Consider the following 22,094-nt stretch of genomic DNA (forward strand, 5'->3'; position numbering starts at 1 on the left):
CATTTCCTTAGCCCATAGCAGAATGTCACCCCCTTGTGTATCCAACAACAAATCTAATTTTCTGGTCTTTGGTCCAGGTATGAGGTAAAATATTTCAAAGTGCTTCAGAGGTAAATACCAGAAATTGTCAATGCCTAAGTAATTCCTCATCTGCAAGTAATGTTGACAAACACGCCACTCTCTGTCAGTGACAGGCATTCACTTGTGGCATAGCACATGGCAATTGCGCTTGCTCAACACGTACAGCTGGCAGCAAGTGCTGTTGCATTCTGCAGCCTTTGCTATTTTCCTTTAACGGGATAGACCCATATTGTGGATAACCAGTGAAAGTATCTAACTTCTCTAAAAGCACTGATTTGTTTTCTGTCAAATGTTGTTTTGGAATGTCAGTAGTTTTAGTGATACTGCCTTATAACCTTTCCTCTGCTTCCTTTAAACCTGAATCTATTTTAGCTAGAAGTTGACTTTCTTTCTCCTTAAGATCTTCTTCTACAGTATCTACATAAATTTTGCACTCTGACACTACTTTTCCAGCAAGGGTGTTACCCTTATCCAGGAGCCTGGCTTCAGATTTTTCAGTTATTTCCTTTGCATATGCACATATCTTATCTCTCTGTTTTTTGACAAATTTTGACTCTAAACTTAATTGGTCTACTCTTTGACTTAACTTTTGTACTTATGTAGGTAAGTTTTTTTATATGTCTTGCAGCTCGCTGACTGCATTTGTCACATTTTTTACTGGTGCATTCACTTGGGAGTTTTTGCGCCTACTGAATTTGAGAATATGCTTCACTATGGTTTTGTAACTCACCTGCAAGTTGTTCCTGTTTATTGTCTATGGATGATACTACTTCTGTTATCTTATTTATACTACAGGATATGTTGGTAATTATTTCTTGTTTTAGTTCTTTACCTAATTCTGTAACTTCCCAGATAGTAACTGTCAGATAATTCAGTGCATAAGCTTTGCTCACCTCACTGAACTGTTGAATAATATTATTCTTGAAATTGTTAAATGCCTGATTTTTATGTGTCAGCTGTTGTCCTGTAGTTTCCTGATGGTTTGTGAACTGCTGTGCAAATTGTCGTCCTATTATTTTCCTGATATTTTGTGAACTGCTGTGTAAACTGCTGTATTATTAGTTGCATGAATTATGTCAAATTGTGTGTCTCACTAGTATTTACATTGCTTTTATGAACTGTTTTCTGTTATTATGTTCGCAGTCTTGTGAGCAAATAATCAAAGGAATTTTCAATGTCGCGCTTCAGTTTCACTATTTGAGAAAATGTTTCCTGGTGATAACTGAGAAATTGTCTCATCGAGCATCATAAAAGTGATATCATGATTAGTTAAATTACCAGTGTCGTCATTTTTTGATAGTGAGACACCAACCTAATTGTTTTGGTAGTTCACGAGTTGGTGCGTTACCTTCAACTGTTGTCAAGCTCGGATTTCCAACATCTTGGCATACTGCATTTTGTAATGAGTTTTCAACGATGGTCATTTCCTTTGACTCCGTTGTGAATAGTGTTTAACAAAATTATGATAAAAAAATTTTCAAAAATAAAATTTTGTCTGTACCGGTACTTTTAAATTAAAGTAGATTTAACTGCATATTCACTAATAAACCTGATATTATTGGACACAGTCTTAATAGAATTTGATGACTTAGTCTGCACTTTAATGATGACTTTATCCAAATTTTCTTTTCTATAGAAATGCACTTTCTGTGAAGGAAGGAATAGAGATTATCTACTGCCAGAGAAATGGCACCAAGCACAGCCATATCAGCATACAGTGTGGCAGCTTTATACCTTTACCGCTGAAACCAGCATTCCTGGTGCATCTCATTTGTATGCAGAATTTCATTTTAATTTTCTCCTTCAAGTTTTTATTGGTCCCAATCACATGGACACTGTGACGACGCTCGTCTGCTTTATTTCTTCATTTGTTATCCTTGGTGCTGATGTACTGGCTGCTACACTGTCTGAAAAAAGGGTTGTGGAAGTACAACTACTGTCTACTGTAAATGATTTATCTGACAGATGCACATTTGCATTTCACAGTCTTTTACTTTCACTGTTCACAATCCTCCCCCTAATATTACACAGTTATATGGCCAGTGCACTATTGTTTTAACTTTCCATAAGCCTCATTAATAGGTTGCAGGCAAACATCCACATACTGCTACAATAGTTTACGGTTGAACATATATGAGCAGTAAAAAAACATAACCACATAGTCCACAGTTCTTTCAGAATAATCAGGTATGTATGGAGCAGACACTGTCATTTGTTTAACACACGGCCTATTGGTGTAACACTTATTTCACTGTTATGTTGATGCAATGTTGTAATTCTAACCAACACAGGTTTCTCATCTGAAACTCAGCCGTGGACTGACTGTCTCGGGACCAAAAATTGGGCCCTTATATACGATGGGGGATCCAAAAGTAATTGGAATCGTAATGCTGCACATTGTGTACTTGTAGTAGCAGGTTGTGCTGCCAGAGGGTTGTAGTAGGAGCTCTGCTGAGTCATTCTGCCATGCGGCATCACCCAACAGTGAGAAGTGTGGTTTCTTTGGCAGTTCTTTGAGTGTGCGTACAGTGCAGACGCGACATGAGGAAATGGCTAGTTCTTATGAACAATGTGCAGCAGTGAAGTTTTGTTTCTTGCTCAGCAAGAACGCAGCAGAAACTGTTGCGATGATTCAGACAGCCTACAAAGACCATGCTCTTAGTAAAACGCAAGTGTACGAATGTTTTTCTTGGGTTAAAAAGGGAGAAATGGTGGTTGAAGATCAGCCCTGTTCCGGTCAACCTTCAACTGCTCGAAGCGAAGACAACATCGACAAAATCCATGATCTCATCAGTCAAGATTGACGCAGGACAATCGACCAACTCAAGAACTTGTCTGGGTTGTCCTGGAGCTCAATTCAGCGCATCTTGACCATGCGAAGAGTGGTAGCAAGATTCGTGCTGAAGCTTCTTACCGGAGATCAAAGGGATTGTTGTTTTCAAGCCTGTCTCAAAAAGAAGGACGCGTTCAAAGATGATCCACATTTTTTTCAACAAAATCATTACAGCTTATGAGTCATGGTTCTATGGGTATGATCCAGAAAGCAAACAACAATCGTCATAATGGAAGTCATCTGGCTCACCTCAACCAAAAAACGCTCGACAAGTGAAATCGAATGTGAAAATGATGTTGATCTGTCCACTCTGAATTTGTCTCTGAAAACCAGACAGTAAACCAACAATTCTATTTGGAGGTTATGAAACGGCTTTGCAGAAGTTTGTTACAAAAACTTCCGGCTTTGTGGGATTCTGGTGTGTGGTTTCTGCATCACGACAACACTCCTGCGCACACGGCTCTCAGTGTTCACCAGTTTTTGGCCTCAACGAAGATGACTACCTTGACCAACGTGCCCTATACACCAGATTTAACACCCTCAGACTTCTTCCTATCCCCGAGGATGAAAAGAGACTTGAGAGGGAAGCGTTTTGTGAATTTTTTTTTTTTTTTTTTTGTTATGGTTTTAGGGCGCAAAACTGCTAAGGTCATTAGCGCCCGGTCTGTGACTTAGGAAACAATAAAAAAACGAAAACGGAAACTAGCAGCAATGGGAACGAAAGTCATAAAATTGGAGAAACTAAAAGCAGAAGGAAGGCTTAAAAATTCACTACAGAAAGGGGTTGCTTGTCCCAAAAAAACTTCAAATGACTGACATCATTTCACTGGCACGAATGAACTCTAGAACGCGATCGGCTGATCGCGTGTCATCTGCTAAAATTGACGATATATCAGGCGACAGCTGTAGATGGGCGCGTAACGGAGTAAAATAGGGGCACTCAATTAAAAGGTGTCTTACCGTCCACAACTGAGAGCAGTGGGGACACAGTGGGGGAGGATCGCCGCTTAAAAGATGTCGATGGCTAAAAAGACAGTGCCATATCCGGAGTCTAGTTAAAATTACCTCCTCCTGACGACGCGTTTGGGAGGAAGAGGTCCAAGCACAAGGAAGAGTTTTTACATCCCGCAATTTATTTTGGGGAAGTGTCGACCAGTGCGCGTGCCATAAATGAACAACACGACGACATAAAACGCTCCGGAGATCGGCGACGGGAATCGTTTGAATTGCTGGCCGAAGAAGAGAGACTGCAGCCTTGGCTGCAATATCGGCCGCCTCATTTCCGCAGATACCAACGTGTCCCGGGAGCCAGAGGAACGCCACCGAGACGCCCTCCAGGTGGAGCAAGCGCAGACAGTCCTGAATCCGGTGGACCAGAGGGTGCACAGGGTAAAGAGCTTGGAGACTGAGGAGAGAGCTGAGAGAATCGGAGCAGATAACGTACTGTATCTGCAGATGGCGGCGGATGTAGTGGACAGCCTGGAGAACAGCGTAAAGCTCCGCAGTATAGACCGAACACTGGTCGGGAAGCCGAAAGTGATTTGGGGTGTCGCCAACAACATAGGCACTCCCTACACCTAACGATGTTTTCGAGCCATCGGTGTAAATAAATGTGGCTTCCGTCATTTGTGCACAGAGAGCAGCAAATGCCCGACGATAAACAAGTGAAGGGGTACCATCCTTGGGAAATCGACAAAGGTCACGGAGCAGGCAGATCCGGGGACGGAGCCAAGGCGGTGCTGTACCCCAAGTTGTCAAGAAGGTTTTAGGAAAGCGGAAGGAAAGAGAATGGAGCAGTTGACGGAAGCGGACTCCCGGTGGTAGTAGGGAGGAGGGGCGGCCTGCATACCCTACATCAAAGGAGGCGTCGAAAAATATGTCATGGGCTGGATTAGCAGGCATGGAAGACAGATGGCTGGCATAACGGCTCAGAAGGACTGCTCGCCGATTGGACAGCGGAGGTTCAGCAGTCTCAGCATAAAGGCTTTCCACAGGGCTGGTGTAAAAAGCTCCCGACACTAAACGTAATCCACGGTGGTGGATAGAGTCGAGACGCCGAAGAATAGACGGCCGAGCAGAGGAGTAGACTATGCTTCCATAGTCCAATTTCGAGCGCACTAAGGCGCGAAAGAGGCGGAGAACGACCACTCGGTCCGCTCCCCAGGAGGTACCATTCAGGACACGGAGGGTGTTGAGGGATCGCAGACAGCGAGCCAAAAGATACGAAATGTGGGAGGACCAGCATAGTTTTCTGTCAAACATAAGACCCAAGAATTTAGCGACGTCTGAAAACGGAAGGTTGACAGGTCCTAGATGTAAGGAGGGTGGAAGAAACTCCTTAGGTCGCCAAAAATTAACACAAACGGTCTTACTGGGAGAAAAACGGAAGCCGGTTTCGATGCTCCAAGAGTGGAGGCGATCGAGACATCCTTGAAGACGTCGTTCAAGAAGGCTGGTCCGCTGAGAGCTGTAGTAGATCGCAAAATCGTCCACATAGAGGGAGCCCGAGACATCAGGAAGGAGACAATCCATAATTGGATTGATGGCAATGGCAAACAGTACAACACTCAGCACGGAGCCCTGGGGTACCCCGTTTTCTTCGGAGAAAGTATGGGAGAGAGTAGTGTTCACCCACCCCCTAAATGTGCGCTCTGCCATAAATTCACAAAGAAAAAGGGGCAGCCGACCTTGAAAGCCCCAAGAGAACAGTGTGCGGAGGATACCTGTCCTCCAACAGGTATCGTATGCTCTCTCCAGATCAAAAAATATTGCTACTGTTTGGCGTTTCCGGAGAAAATTATTCATGATATAAGTGGAGAGAGCAACTAGATGGTCAACTGCAGAACGATGCTTTCGGAATCCGCATTGGGCAGGTGTTAAAAGACTGCGGGATTCCAGCCACCAAGCTAAACGGTAATTCACCATACACTCCAAAACCTTACAGACACTACTCGTGAGAGAAATGGGGCGATAGCTAGAGGGGAGATGTTTGTCCTTTCCAGGTTTCGGAATAGGAACGACGACAGCTGCCCGCCATCGTCGGGGAAAAGTACTGTCGGTCCAAATTCGATTATAAAGGCGAAGGAGGTAATGCAGACTATGGGTTGATAAATGCAGCAACATTTGGACGTGGATACCATCCGGTCCTGGGGCGGAGGAGCGAGAAGAAGAGAGTGCATGTTGGAGTTCCCGCATGGAGAAAACAGTATTGTAGCTTTCGCAATTTGGAGAGGAGAAAGCAAGAGGTCGCGCTTCCGCTGCACGTTTCTTTGGGAGAAACGCTGGCGGGTAATTGGAAGAGCTCGAAATCTCCGCAAGGTGCTGACCCAATGAGTTAGAAATTGCGATGGGGTCCACTAATGTATCATGCGCAACAGTGAGCCCAGAGACCGGGGAGAAACTAGGCGCGCCTGAGAACCGTCGAAGCCGACTCCAAACTTCCGAGGAGGGAGTGAAGGTGTTAAATGAGCTAATAAAGAATTTCCAGCTTGCCTTCTTGCTATCGCGGATGATGCGACGGCATCGCGCACGGAGCTGCTTATAGCGGATACAGTTGGCCAAAGTAGGATGGTGACGGAAAATGCGAAGAGCACGTCGCCGCTCACGTAGTGCGTCACGGCATGCCTTGTTCCACCAAGATACTGGGGGGCGCCGGGGCAATTCGGAGGTGCGTGGTATTGAATGTTCTGCAGCCGTAAGAATAACGTCAGTAATATGTGTGACCTCATCGTCGACGCTGGGAAAGTGACGGTCATCGAATGTCGCTAGAGATGAAAAAAGTGTCCAATCAGCTTGGGCAAACTTCCATCGTCGCGGGCGCATGTATGGCAGTTGAGGCTGCAGTCTAAGGACACATGGAAAGTGGTCACTCGAGTGTGTATCATCAAGGGCAAACCATTCAAAGCGCCGAGCTAGCGGAACAGTACTGACCGCAAGGTCCAAATGAGATAAATTTGTCGTGGAGGCAGATAAAAATGTAGGGATCCCAGTGTTGAGGCAACCTAGATCCGCTTGGTGGAAGACGTCTAGCAATAGTGAGCCACGTGGACAAGGATGTGGAGATCCCCAAAGCGGGTGGTGGGCATTGAAGTCACCAACCAGCAAATAGGGGGGTGGAAGCTGACCAAGAAGATGAAGGAGATCAGCTCGTGCCATTGGTGTGGATGATGGAATGTATACAGTACAAAGAGAGAACGTGTATCCAGAAAGGGAAAGACAGACGGCGACAGCTTGGAAGGAACTGTTTAAGGGGATTGGGTGATAATGGAGAGTATCATGGAGAAGAATCACGAGTCCTCCATGGGCTGGAGTGCCTTCAACAGAGGGGAGATCATATCGGACGGACTGAAAATGAGGGAGAACAAAGCGGTCATGGGGACGCAGCTTTGTTTGCTGAAGACAGAAGATGACCGGCGAGTAGGATCGTAAGAGGATCGACAATTCATCCCTATTGGCTTGAATGCCGTGGATATTCCATTGGATAATGGACATGGGGTGAACAGAAAATGGAGGAATGTGACCAAAGTTGCTGTCAACTCAAAGACTGCTCGGTGTTAGCGACCGACAGCATGGAATGGCATTCAGCCAAAAGCAGAAGATCCTGATCCATAGGTTGGTCAGGAGCAGCTACTGCCACCAGCGATCGGCCGGTTGACCGGCCACCAGCAGTGCGCCTCGGCGACACAGAAGACGGCCGAGGGCGATTTCCGCCAGGTGGTGCTGTAGACGGGACACGCCTTGGCGGAGAAGGAGAGGAACTGGGTTTCTTTGTAGCCTTCTTAGAAGTATGATGTTTAGATGAAGGAGGAACCGATGGTTGGGAAGTTGCAGTACGTAAAAACTCTTCATGAGTATGCTCTTTTTTGGAAGGCTTGGTGTCTGACTTTTGGGCTCGAGATTTAGCAGAACCCGATGAAGGGTGAGCCATAGAGTGGGCAGGCAAAAGTGGTGAGGTTGAACGGGCGATCTTTGCGCTGGCCGATCTGACGACCGTGGCACTAAAGGTGAGGTCGCAAGTCTGTGTGGCCGCCTCCTTTGTTGGCCGAGGAGAAGCAAGGACAGTGCTGTATTTTCCTGTCTGAGGCATGGTGGGCTGGCGACTGGCAAATAATTTTTGAGCAGCAAAGGTCGACACCTTTTCCTTCACTCTTATTTCCTGGATGAGCTTTTCGTCCTTAAAAACGGGGCAATCTCGAGAGGAAGCAGCGTGGTCACCCATACAGTTGATGCAGCGAGGGGATGGAGGTGGACAAGCACCCTCATGGGCATCCTTGCCACACGTAACACATTTGGCCGGATTGGAACAGGACTGGCTGGTGTGATTGAACCGCTGACACCAATAGCAACGTGTAGGGTTTGGGACATAAGGGCAAACGGAAATTATCTCATAACCTGCTTTGATTTTCGATGGGAGTTGAACTTTGTCAAATGTCAAGAAGACAGTGCGGGTTGGAATGATGTTCGTGTCAACCCTTTTCATAACTCTATGAACAGCCGTTACGCCCTGGTCAGACAGGTAGTGCTGAATTTCTTCGTCAGACAATCCATCGAGGGAGCGTGTATAAACAACTCCACGCGAGAAATTTAAGGTACGGTGCGGTTCCACCCAGACAGGGAAGGTGTGGAGCAGAGAAGTGCGCAGCAATTTTTGTGCCTGGAGGGCACTGACTGTTTCTAACAACAGGGTGCCATTCCGTAATCTGGAACAAGACTTTACAGGACCTGCAATTGCGTCGACACCTTTCTGAATAATGAAAGGGTTGACCGTGGAGAAGTCGTGACCTTCGTCAGACCGAGAAACAACAAGGAACTGTGGCAACGATGGAAGAACTGTCTGTGGCTGAGACTCAGTGAACTTACGTTTGTGAGCAGACAAAGTGGAAGGTGAGGAAACCATTGCGGAAGAATCCCCCATGATTACCAGCATCTCCGATGGCGCGCTCCTCCCTTGTGGGGGCCCTCACTGAGGGCACTCCCGCCTTAGGTGATTGTTCACACCTCAGGTCACACATCCCGACAAACGGATGGAGGGACCAATCGGCACTTTTGGAAGGTATCAGCTCAGGTAATCAGCCCTCCCTGGGCCTGGCCGTTACCAGGGGGTACGTACGTGTCCTACCTGTCTACCCGGGGCGGGGAATTACGCGTTACCCTGTCACCGGCTACGCATGGAAGTGCGTTGGTCGGCCTTCAGACGCGCACAGGGAGGAAAAAAGAGAAAGGGAAAGGAAAGAAGAGGGGTCTCAAATGCCGCAGCGGAGAAAAGTGCAGAGAGAAGCAGGAAGGAAAAGAGAAGGACTGAGGAAGGACGAAGACTTGCAAGTATAGAAAGCAAGGAATTTGTAACAGTTTAGAGCGTCCGTCTCCGGACGTAGGCACAAACCATACTCCCAGAGAGGGAGAAAGGGAAGGAAAGAGCCAGAGGTGAGGGGGGGGGGGCGAAGATGGGGGAGGGGGAAGGATGAGGAAAGGGAAGGTATGCAGCCCGGAAAGGAAGGAGGGCCACATTAGCTCGGGGTCCCGTGCTCGCTACGCACATGTCCACAAAAGAGGTGTGAACCCCCTGGGGGGCGTTTTGTGGATGTGGAAGACGTAAAATGCAATGTCATGAAAGTCTTGTTCCTCCTGCCACCAAACTTCACTAATTCCCACTATATCTAACTTTAACCATTCCATTTCCCTTTTTAAATTTTCTAACCTACCTGCCCGATTAAGGGATCTGACACATTCCACGCTCCAATCCGTAGAATGCCAGTTTTCTTTCTCCTGAGAACGACGTCCTCCTGAGTAGTCCCCGCCCGGAGATCTGAATGGGGGACTATTTTACCTCCGGAATATTTTACCCAAGAGGACGCCATCATCATTTAACCATACAGTAAAGCTGCATGCCCTCGGGAAAAGTTACGGCTGTAGTTTCCCCCTTGCTTTCAGCCGTTCGCAGTACCACAACAGCAAGGCCGTTTTGGTTAGTGTTACAAGGCCAGATCAGTCAATCATCCAGACTGTTGCCCCTGCAACTACTGAAAAGGCCTCTGCCCCTCTTCAGGAACCACACATTTGTCTGGCCTCTCAACAGATACCCCTCCGTTGTGGTTGCACCTACGGTATGGCTATCTGTATCGTTGAGGCACGCAAGCCTCCTCACCAACAGCAAGGTCCATGGTTCATACATAAAGCTAAGCACAAAATTAGATCTGGTGTTATATTCTTTAAAAGTAAGGGCCAACCTCTCTCTTTTATGAAAATGCAGATTATATTCACGTATGTAAATGGTAATTAGTCAGACAGGAAAACATGAATTTTTAAGGAGGCAGATGGCAAAACAAGAAGGGAAGTAAAAATATCCCTGCTTGCTTCATCACAACATGTAACAAATACAACAAAAGTCTCATTAGTTTCTTGTGACAGTAGAATGAATCAATTATCTCAAAAAAAGATTTCTATCTCAACAATTGAAAGGTCGGTTCATATTCTGCTTCCACAGTTGACATTGAATAGTGGCAGGTAGCAGAATGGGCAACAAATCATGGTAACTGATTGATAATTGCTGCTTGCATAATCTAAAAAAAATTAACTGCAAACAATAATTGAAAGAAATTGGAAGGTACACATATCCTGGATGAACTTTAACTGGTACTAATACCAACAGACCTTCAATGTCAGTACATTTAAGATCAGTATTCATCATTTAAAAGTTACATACTTCTTCACATTAATTCCATTGTGCATAGCACTGCTTATGACAATGCCGATACAGGATCACCCCTCCACTGCTTGCTCGAATTCCTTTTGTCATTGATTTGAACGTCTAGATGATGCAGAATACTCAGTGCGGGTGAAATGATGTACAGATGGGCGTTATTGATGTAATTATATATATATATATATATATAATGATATGAATATAATAGAGGGAAACATTCCACGTGGGAAAAATATATTTAAAAAGAAAGATGATGAGACTTACCAAACAAAAGCGCTGGCAGGTCGATAGACACACAAACAAACACAAACATACACACAAAATTCTAGCTTTCGCAACCAACGGTTGCCTCGTCAGGAAAGAGGGAAGGAGAAGGAAAGACAAAAGGATATGGGTTTTAAGGGAGAGGGTAAGGAGTCATTCCAATCCCGGGAGCGGAAAGACTTACCTTAGGGAGAAAAAAGGACAGGTATACACTCGCACACACACACATATCCATCCACACATACACAGACACAAGCAGACATTTGTAAAGGCAAAGAGTTTGGGCAGAGATGTCAGTCGGGACGGAAGTACAGAGGCAAAGATGATGTTGAAAGACAGGTGAGGTATGAGCGGCGGCAGATTGAAATTAGAAATTAGCGGAGATTGAGGCCTGGCGGATAGCGAGAAGAGAGGATATGCTGAAGGGCAAGTTCCCATCTCCGGAGTTCTGACAGGTTGGTGTTAGTGGGAAGTATCCAGATAACCCGGACGGTGTAACACTGTGCCAAGATGTGCTGGCCGTGCACCAAAGCATGTTTAGCCACAGGGTGATCCTCATTACCAACAAACACTAACTGCCTGTGTCCATTCATGCGAATGGACAGTTTGTTGCTGGTCATTCCCACATAGAACGCTTCACAGTGTAGGCAGGTCAGTTGGTAAATCACATGGGTGCTTTCACACGTGGCTCTGCCTTTGATCGTGTACACCTTCCGGGTTACAGGACTGGAATAGGTGGTGGTGGGATGGTGCATGGGACAGGTTTTACACCGGGGGCGGTTACAGGGCTAGGAGCCAGAGGGTAGGGAAGGTGGTTTGGGGATTTCATAGGGATGAACTAAGAGGTTACGAAGGTTAGGTGGATGGCGGAAAGACACTCTTGGTGGAGTGGGGAGGATTTCATGAAGGATGGATCTCATTTCAGGGCAGGATTTGAGGAAGTCATATCCCTGCTGGAGAGCCACATTCAGAATCTGATCCAGTCCCGGAAAGTATCCTGTCACAAGTGGGGCACTTTTGGGGTTCTTCTGTGGAAGGTTCCGGGTTTGAGGAGATGAGGAAGTGGCTCTGGTTATTTGCTTCTGTACCAGGTCGAGAGGGTAGTTATGGGATGCAAAAGCTGTTTTCAGGTTGTTGGTGTAATGGTTCAAGGATTCCGGACTGGAGCAGATTCGTTTGCCACGAAGACCTAGGCTGTAGGGAAGGGACCGTTTGATGTGGAATGGGTGGCAGCTGTCATAATGGAGGTACTGTTGCTTGTTGGTGGGTTTGATGTGGACGGACGTGTGAAGCTGGCCATTGGACAGGTGGAGGTCAACGTCAAGGAAAGTGGCATGGGATTTAGAGTAGGACCAGGTGAATCTGATGGAACCAAAGGAGCTGAGGTTGGAGAGGAAATTCTGGAGTTCTTCTTCACTGTGAGTCCAGATCATGAAAATGTCATCAATAAATCTGTACCAAACTTTGGGTTGGCAGGCCTGGGTAACCAAGAAGGCTTCCTCTAAGCGACCCATGAATAGGTTGGCGTACGAGGGGGCCATCCTGGTACCCATGGCTGTTCCCTTTAATTGTTGGTATGTCTGGCCTTCAAAAGTGAAGAAGTTGTGGGTCAGGATGAAGCTGGCTAAGGTAATGAGGAAAGAGGTTTTAGGTAGGGCGGCAGGTGATCGGCGTGAAAGGAAGTGCTCCATCGCAGCGAGGCCCTGGACATGCAGAATATTTGTGTATAAGGAAGTGGCATCAATGGTTACAAGGATGGTTTCCGGGGGTAACAGACTGGGTAGGGATTCCAGGCGTTCGAGAAAGTGGTTGGTGTCTTTGATGAAGGATGGGAGACTGCATGTAATGGGTTGAAGGTGTTGATCTACGTAGGCAGAGATGCGTTCTGTGGGGGCTTGGTAACCAGCTACAATGGGACGGCCGGGATGATTGTGTTTTTTATATATATATATATATATATATAACGCCCATCTGTACATCATTATTTCACCCGCACTGAGTATTCTGCATCATCATGACGTTCAAATCAATGACAAAAGGAATTCGAGCAAGCAGTGGAGGGGTGATCCTGTATCGGCATTGTCATAAGCAGTGCTATGCACAATGGAATTAATGCGAAGAAGTATGTAACTTTTAAATGATGAATACTGATCTTAAATGTATTGACATTGAAGGTCTGTTGGTATTAGTACCAGTTAAAGTTCATCCAGGATATGTGTACCTTCCAATTTCTTTCAATTATTGTTTGCAGTTAATTTTTTTTAGATTATGCAAGCAGCAATTATCAATCAGTTACCATGATATGTTGCCCATTCCGCTATCTGCCACTATTCAATGTCAACTGTGGAAGCAGAATATGAACCGACCTTTCAATTGTTGAGATAGAAATCTTTTTTTGAGATAATTGATTCATTCTACTGTCACAAGAAACTAATGAGACTTTTGTTGTATTTGTTACATGTTGTGATGAAGCAAGCAGGGATATTTTTACTTCCCTTCTTGTTTTGCCATCTGCCTCCTTAAAAATTCATGTTTTCCTGTCTGACTAATTACCATTTACATACGTGAATATAATCTGCATTTTCATAAAAGAGAGAGGTTGGCCCTTACTTTTAAAGAATATAACACCAGATCTAATTTTGTGCTTAGCTTTATGTATGAACCATGGACCTTGCTGTTGGTGAGGAGGCTTGCGTGCCTCAACGATACAGATAGCCATACCGTAGGTGCAACCACAACGGAGGGGTATCTGTTGAGAGGCCAGACAAATGTGTGGTTCCTGAAGAGGGGCAGAGGCCTTTTCAGTAGTTGCAGGGGCATCAGTCTGGATGATTGACTGATCTGGCCTTGTAACACTAACCAAAACGGCCTTGCTGTTGTGGTACTGCGAACGGCTGAAAGCAAGGGGGAAACTACAGCCGTAACTTTTCCCGAGGGCATGCAGCTTTACTGTATGGTTAAATGATGATGGCGTCCTCTTGGGTAAAATATTCTGGAGGTAAAATAGTCCCCCATTCAGATCTCCGGGCGGGGACTACTCAGGAGGACGTCGTTATGGCAAGAAAACTTTTACATACATGAAGGAAATGCATACAGCATTTGACAATATTAAACTGAATCTGCAGGAGGCTGTAGTGTCATTACACAGTCTTAAGTGATAGTTGTAAGAGTCATCCATGGAGCATTGCATTAGCTACAGTTGGCTGGTAAGCACAAATGTGGAATGCTGTTACACCAAAGGATTGTGAGAATGGCTAACCATGCTCTGTGAATCCTCCACTGGGCAGTGGTAATAGCTGGAGAGGGAAGATCAGTGTCACCAAGCCAGGGACAGAACAATGTTATGTGTTATGTGAGTGGGAGCTGGGCTATGGTGCAGCAACTGTGCCTGAAGCACTATAAATGTTATATCTGAGACAGAGTCATTTGGAACCCCAGCAGTATTAACACAACACTAGGGCTGTGCCAGACAGTGAGATGACTGGACACTACCAACTGCAGCCACAGGTTTGAGACTGGGTCAGCCACAGAAGGCCAATGTTAGTATGAGTACATAAAACTTTTGCTGGTCAATACCATTCAGTTAGCATCTTAACGCTCACTGTGTCCATGACATTCAGTAACTGACATGTTTCTCCCAAGTTGTACCAAATGGTACAAATCTGGGAGCTCAGACTTCACTGGCTAGGTGTATGTTTGGCAAACATGGGGTTTCTGAGTTGGAGTCTGGTGAGCACTGTCAGCCCTCTGTAACTGTGAGCTCTGGACATGCTTCAGCAAACACAGTATGGCATGCCAAGGAACATTCAATGCCACAGGAAGTGGAGGTCTTGGCTTAACTGCATGGTTTGTGAGGATGGTACAAATGTCTATGAAGCATGCTTCTGCACTAAGGATTGAGGTGAAATAGTAACTAGCAGCACCCTCTGGGCAATCTGCTGCACCTCACTTGTACAAAGCTTACCTAGACAAGCAGTGCTCATTTCCCTAGTTGATATGTAACATCCAAGAAGTCCACATCCAGTTCAAACATTCTCTGCAGTTTGGATGGACCATTGGGTAGAAATAGCACCAAGGCCCTTACAAGGCCTTGCACGGCTAGTCCATCTGAGACATTAGCCAATATCAGAGAGAGCACTAGCACTAATAGACCACATTTTCATTATTAGTATATGTGTGGGAGGTCCATTTGAGAAATTATTATCTTTCTACATACGTAAATCTTTAAAGTGACTTACAGGACAACTTAAATCTATTAAGAGACTGCATAATAGTATGCTTCTGGTCAAGACAAAGAAATCTCCACATGTAAACAAGTTAGTAAATGCCAAATTACTTGGAGAATATGTCAACAACTGTGAGCTGCACTTTGCACTAAATCTCTGTTAGGGATGCCAGGACATCATAGATATAAATGCCAATGAATTACAACAGAGAAGGGAAACTGAAAGTATAACTGAAGTTAAAAATGATATAAAAGGAGTAATTGTTGAGCTCGAGATTACATCATGTTTCATTGCTATGTTTTATAACAGTGCTGAGGGTTGTTCCCCTGCACTATTGATTTTTGGTTTTCCAGGGTGGCGAGTTGTGGGCTGGAAGTCTCTGCTGATGGGGGTGATGTGAGCAGCCATAAAAGTTCCAGTCATAGGTACAATAACTTTTTTATTGCAGCTTGTTTACAATAATAGGCTTAGAATTGCAAGTAACAATATGGGGCAAGATGAATATCGTGATGTTCCCCAGCACGTTAGCCCCCGCTACTCACCACACATCCCACTGCTGCTGCATTGCCAGATTCTAGAATTCTTCAATTGAGGAAGGTGTGACTGGTGATAGCTGTTGTGAGAACATTTGGCTGCATCAAGCCCCAGTACACAGAGGGCAGTGTTTGTGTGTCACATGAAATCATCTGGAATAGAGGCAATGACCTGTTGTCAAAACAAGCTGTGGGTTGGGCTGTAGTACTTCCCAGTGGCTGGTCTGGTTTTGTCAGGTGGAACACTATGACACATAAGAGGTGTTGTCCACTCAGTACGTGCGTTGCTGATTGGTGCTTGGCTAATTCCAGTGTGGCCTGATTACACACTCCTGGTGTTTTATCTCTGGCTCCAAGCCCCATCATAACTTGTTTGCTTTACAATTCTTCTCCTGAACAGAAAAAAATCTGCCCCCAGATTTTGCTGAAACATAAACACTGGTTTATTTACAGTTATTTCCACTTCACCTTTCAAACTTCATGTGCAGTGCCACTTTGTCCTTTGCATTATTTACATTTTCTGTCCAACTTCATAAGCACTTTGCTCTATAAACAGGTCCTTGTTCATGGTTCACTATGTCTTTCATCAAATTGCTTCTTTTTGGTGCCATTATGAGTGAACTGAATGTACACTGAAGGAAGGCAGGGATGGTATTAGGGCTACTTTTCACATGAACTGGTACTGTACAATTCCTATTACTGCTAAAATCAAACATTCAGCTGAAGTTGAGGCTCCTATAGTTACTGGTTGTTGGTGTTCAGTGCAGAACTTCTGTACATGATCTAAAAGGTGCTCCATTGATATGTTAGTATGTTGCACAGTTAACATTTGGCCTAGAGAGGCAGGAAGAGTTGGGTCTAATTCATGATTTAGATAAGTTAGGTTTTCTGCAGGTAGAAGAATTTTGAGGGGCAGGCTGGGTACATACATCATTGTATGAGTTATATTCGGGGTGGCAGTTCATGTTATTGTTGTCAGTAATTGGAATGTTGGTCCAGATATAGCACACTGGGTACCATTGAATACCAACCTCTGACCTTTTAATTCCATTTGGTGTGAGCCACTTTGTCAACCTCACTCATAATAAGCACAAGTAATCAATGTTTGGTTTGTTGCAAAGTACAAAAAGTGTAAACCTATTCTCCGGAAAAAAACTGTTTTATCTGTAATTATATCTTTCATGCATCCTGTCACAGATTTCTGGGGCTAAACAAGATAAACTCATATGAACTGAGAATGTTGTATGCCTTTTTAAAGATCTGACTGCCTACATCTACTCAACATCTTTATTGTTGCACTCATGGAATTAATTCTGTAGTTGTGCAAAACCTGATTTCAATAACTGATACTCTCCTTGTGTATCATTGGATCTTGTCTAGTTATTTACCTACCATTGAAAGTTACTAAAAGTGAATTTTAAGCACCAAAATTTTTCACAAATATTGCAATCTAATCTTTGGGTCCACTGATGGTCTGACATTATCACATACGGTTGTTATGTGAACAAGGCACCACCAGTTAGAGGATGTCACCTTGGTACACCATAGTAGACTTATTATGGTGAAGCTTCCTGTGTTCCTTTTCCTATTTGTCCAGCGCCTGGTGCCTGATGCTGGAACTGCTTCTTCTCATCCAGGAGTAGAACCATGTGCCCTGAAAGAAGAGGAAATGATGTTGTTAGTTTATTACTCTTGCCTGCAGCCTAAGTGTGTAACAACTGCAGAACTGTCTTGCTTCTCTTGTCCAATCTTTTCCTTTTCACCCTTTTTCATGGACATTCCCCTCTCCTCTGCTGAAGACACTGATTCCTTGAAAGGATGACTGAAATGGACTGTCTTCGAGCAAGTTGGGAGTTGCAATTTGACATTAACAGGTGAGAGAATTTCTATTACCTGAAATGGACCCTGATAATGTAGCACAAACCTTTTGTCTTTCATTTCCTTTCCAGTCATCATAACCAATTGGCCTTTGTGGTACATAGGTAACACTGCTTTCTTATTACGGGTTCTGTATTGTAATTTCAAAACTTTTTTGTTCATCTTTTCACCTGTTGTCAAGTAGTTTTTAACATTATGAGAAATCCTTCACTGACAAAATATCACTTCCTAGGCCAAGCTTACAAAACTAAAAAGGGGAAGGTATCTTCTGGCCAAGAACAGCCTCATACGGGAATAGCTCTGTGCTTTCATGGATTATGAATTATAAGCCCTTGCGACATACTGAAGTAGAGCATCCCAATCATTATGATGCGAGTTAACGTAGTAGCTTAGCATTTTTGCAGTCATATGATGAACTCTCTCCATTTGACCATCTGCCTGTAGGTGTAAAACAGTGACCTGGACAATAACTGGCATAACCACTTCATTAAATTTAACAAAAATTTTGTTCCTCGATTGGTTACTACTGTTTCAGGCATTCAGAATTTTAGTATCCACAGATTTGCTATCACATATGCTACTGTTTCTGCCTATTGGTCTGGTATGGATACCACAGATGAAAAATCATCTATTATTATCTGTGCATAACAGTTTCCTACTGGTGTTTGTGTAAATGTCCTGAGGATATCCATTCCAGTCATTTGAACAGTCATTTGAAATGGCTGGTATCCCGGTCTGACAATTTTGACGGCCCACCAGGTGGCACAGACATAGACGACAGCCATTACGTAGCACCCCTATAATCTGTGAGTGCTGCTGTCACCACCACAGTGCTATATGCAGGCCACACCTTACATGCTGGCCTATCAGCGTTTACGATAGTCCTATAAAGCCAGCGTTGTAGGGGGGCTCAGCCTGCAGTCATGTTCTGAAAGAGATTGTGATCGTTTATCTTTTCATTGTTGCTCTGGTTGCTGATAATTGCTACATTTGGTATTTGATTTGGTTTTGCTTACTTGTCTTGGTATTTCACCATGTCATCTGTGTTGTCAGTTGTCCCTGTCATGTATCTGCATTGTACTGGTAATTCCCCGTTGACACTATCGGCCCGTTGGCTGGTGCATTCTGGTCTTACTGGGTTTCAGTTACTACATTATTTACCTTTGGTAAACTTTGTATTCCAATCTATTGGTGACTGAACTTTGCCCTTTGCATGCAAGGAATACAATTCTTAATGAAACAATCAATGTCGTGCCTACATGTTACCCACCACTAATGTTTTACTACTCTGCTGTTCTGTTGCCATTCGATCAATGTGTCTGGCTATAATTGAATCATGGTCCTGCCTCATACCCCATTTCTTAACTTTGTTGCTACTACATGCATAATTTGCATCTTTCTTTGTGTACAGCACTCCACCTTCTGTGCTGAATTGTGGCTCTCTGTTGAACTGCTGACAATCTGGGTCTTTGGTCTGAGCTTCCTTCCATCCATCCTCATTTATACCAGAGCATTCCACAGTGCACATTTTGCAGCTGAACTTGCCTGTGTGTGTGTGTGTGTGTGTGTGTGTGTGTGTGTGTGTGTGTGTGTGTGTGTGCGCATTACTTTGAAATCAGACTTACTAAGATGCAACACCCATCTACTAGTTGGCTCTTCAAGTCCTAATAGCCATTTGAATGCTGCAAGGTCGGTTATTATTTTAAAACATCATTCATATAAATAACATTGGAAATTAGTTATTCCTCATGTTAATACAATTATTTACTTCACAGATATCAAATAATTCTTTTCTGCTGTATTAAGCTGTCAGAGTGAATGTGTGTGAGTGGTCTTGTCCATCTATCTCCTGACTTAAAATACAATCTAAGGCAAAATTGCTAGAGCCACATGACAGTATAACTCTTTCTGGTAATCTGTACAAGCACAAGCTGGACTAGATGTTAAGAAATTGTTGCTTCACAATTTAGCAATCAATGAAAAATTATTCCTTTTGTTTTCATTAACTGAGTGAATGGTCTGGCAGTTCCAGCGAATTTTGGACTGAATTTTCGATACAAATTTGTGAGGCCAAAAATGACTGTAATTGAAGGATCTGGTGCAAAAGGGCTGTAACTCCACTTTAGGATTTTTTTTCAGGGCAGATGTAGAACTGAATGATGTATTTATATAGCTTGAATAGTTCAGAGAGATATATTCTCAAAGCACTTACTTGAAGGCATAATGCATGGCTACGATTTGAAAGTTCAGACCAGTTAGTATTATTTATATTAATATAACCTTAAAATGGGGTTACCTCTGTCTTGCACCAAAATATATGTTTAAATATTTGAGAATGCATTTTACTTAAATTATTAACATGGAAGATGACAAAGCAAATGCAGAATAAAGACCTGTACTCTTTGATTCCAATATATACAAACAAAATAAAAGAAGTGAGGTACTGGCAGAAGTAAAGCTGTGATAATTGGTCGTGAGTCATGCTCGGGTAGCTTAGTCAGTAGAGCACTTGCCAGCAAGAGGCAGAGGTCCTGAGTTTCAGTCCAGCACACAGTTTTAATCTACCAGGAAGTTCAATATCAGTGCACACTCCACTGAAGAGTGAAAATTTCATTCTGAAAACAAAAATAGTCACCATAACAAGTGGAATGTCCAATATTTAAATGTTGCCTTCGTCTTCTGTACTAAGAGTGTCAGTACAGTCTCCACTTCCCTCACATATATTTCAGTTCCTCGTAGAACAATGTCATTACGTGGTGCACACTGCTCCACCTATACCATTGTCTTTTAGTTCCACAAGTCTTAATGACAGCTTTTCTTGGTATGCACTTGAAATAGTGAGGGTAATATTCTGATTTTGTTTCAGCAGCCTGAACTTGCAGAAGATAGGCATGTTCACAGATACGCTACATTCTATGACATCACTATTGTGAATGTAACAAAACACTCAATAAATAGACACTAGAAATCCATCTTTGGTATCACTTTTAAAGGTTTTTTTAGGAAATAGGGTTTTAGATGACTAACAAAGTCTCTTATCATAGCAGTGACCACACTGATTACTTGGAACTTTGATGGTGACATCTTTTTCACTATTTTCTCATATTCCTGTGGTGGAAAAATCCTCTCTGCTCTGCACATGTCCTCCTCAATTAGATCAAAACATCTATTGCAGGGCATAAAATTATGACTTGGTTCAGAAAACCAGTGGGCAATAGTCTCCACTCTACCACATTATCAAACACAAATAATAACTGCACTAGTGCTGTATTCTTATTTTGGGCACAACGGTTGTCTGAAATACAGGGTTATTACAAATGATTGAAGCGATTTCACAGCTCTACAATAACTTTATTATTTGAGATATTTTCACAATGCTTTGCACACACATACAAAAACTCAAAAAGTTTTTTTAGGCATTCACAAATGTTCGATATGTGCCCCTTTAGTGATTCGGCAGACATCAAGCCGATAATAAAGTTCCTCCCACACTCGGCGCAGCATGCCCCATCAATGAGTTCGAAAGCATCGTTGATGCGAGCTCGCAGTTCTGGCACATTTCTTGGTAGAGGAGGTTTAAACACTGAATCTTTCACATAACCCCACAGAAAGAAATCACATGGGGTTATGTCGGGAGAGCGTGGAGGCCAGGACATGAATTGCTGATCATGATCTCCACCACGACCGATCCATCGGTTTGTAGCAATTGTAAATGGTAAGGCTTCAGCTTTAGCCTTTTCCGTAAGATTTTCCAAACTGTCGGCTGTGGTACGTTTAGCTCCCTGCTTGCTTTATTCGTCGACTTCCGCAGGCTACGCGTGAAACTTGCCCGCACTCGTTCAACCATTTCTTCGCTCACTGCAGGCCGACCCATTGATTTCCCCTTACAGAGGCATCCAGAAGCTTTAAACTGCGCATACCATCGCCAAATGGAGTTAGCAGTTGGTGGATCTTTGTTGAACTTCGTCCTGAAGTGTCGTTGCACTGTTATGACTGACTGATGTGAGTGCATTTCAAGCACGACATACGCTTTCTCGGCTCCTGTCGCCATTTTGCCTCACTGCGCTCTCGAGCGCTCTGGCAGCAGAAACCTGAAGTGCGGCTTCAGCCGAACAAAACTTTATGAGTTTTTCTACGTATCTGTAGTGTGTCGTGACCATATGTCAATGAATGGAGCTACAGTTAATTTATGAAATTGCTTCAATCATTTGTAATAGCCCTGTATGTGTAGATATCTAATATCTCCAGTCAGTATATTCTTAAAGTAGTGGTTCCTAAAGCTGATTACTTCATTTGCACCTTTCTTTCCAGTTGATCCATCATACACATAAAAGTGTGCTGTCTTATTCTTGGTTCCATAGACACAGAAGTTACCCAATTGAAGTTGACTACTGTAAAATGCATCAGGAGGAGGCTTCTGTTCTCTCAGTTCACTGTAGAAACATCCAACTTTTCCAAGATGCAAATGTTTCTCAGTTGCAGGTTTCTTCTTTTCTTCCTCAGATGCAGTACTTTTCATTGGATGTGTTATTGTGTCACAGGTTCTGCAGGTGTCTATTCAAGGGCTCCAAAATGCA

The sequence above is a fragment of the Schistocerca cancellata genome, chromosome 2 (genome assembly GCF_023864275.1).
Source record: "Schistocerca cancellata isolate TAMUIC-IGC-003103 chromosome 2, iqSchCanc2.1, whole genome shotgun sequence".
Lineage (NCBI taxonomy): Eukaryota > Metazoa > Arthropoda > Insecta > Orthoptera > Acrididae > Schistocerca > Schistocerca cancellata.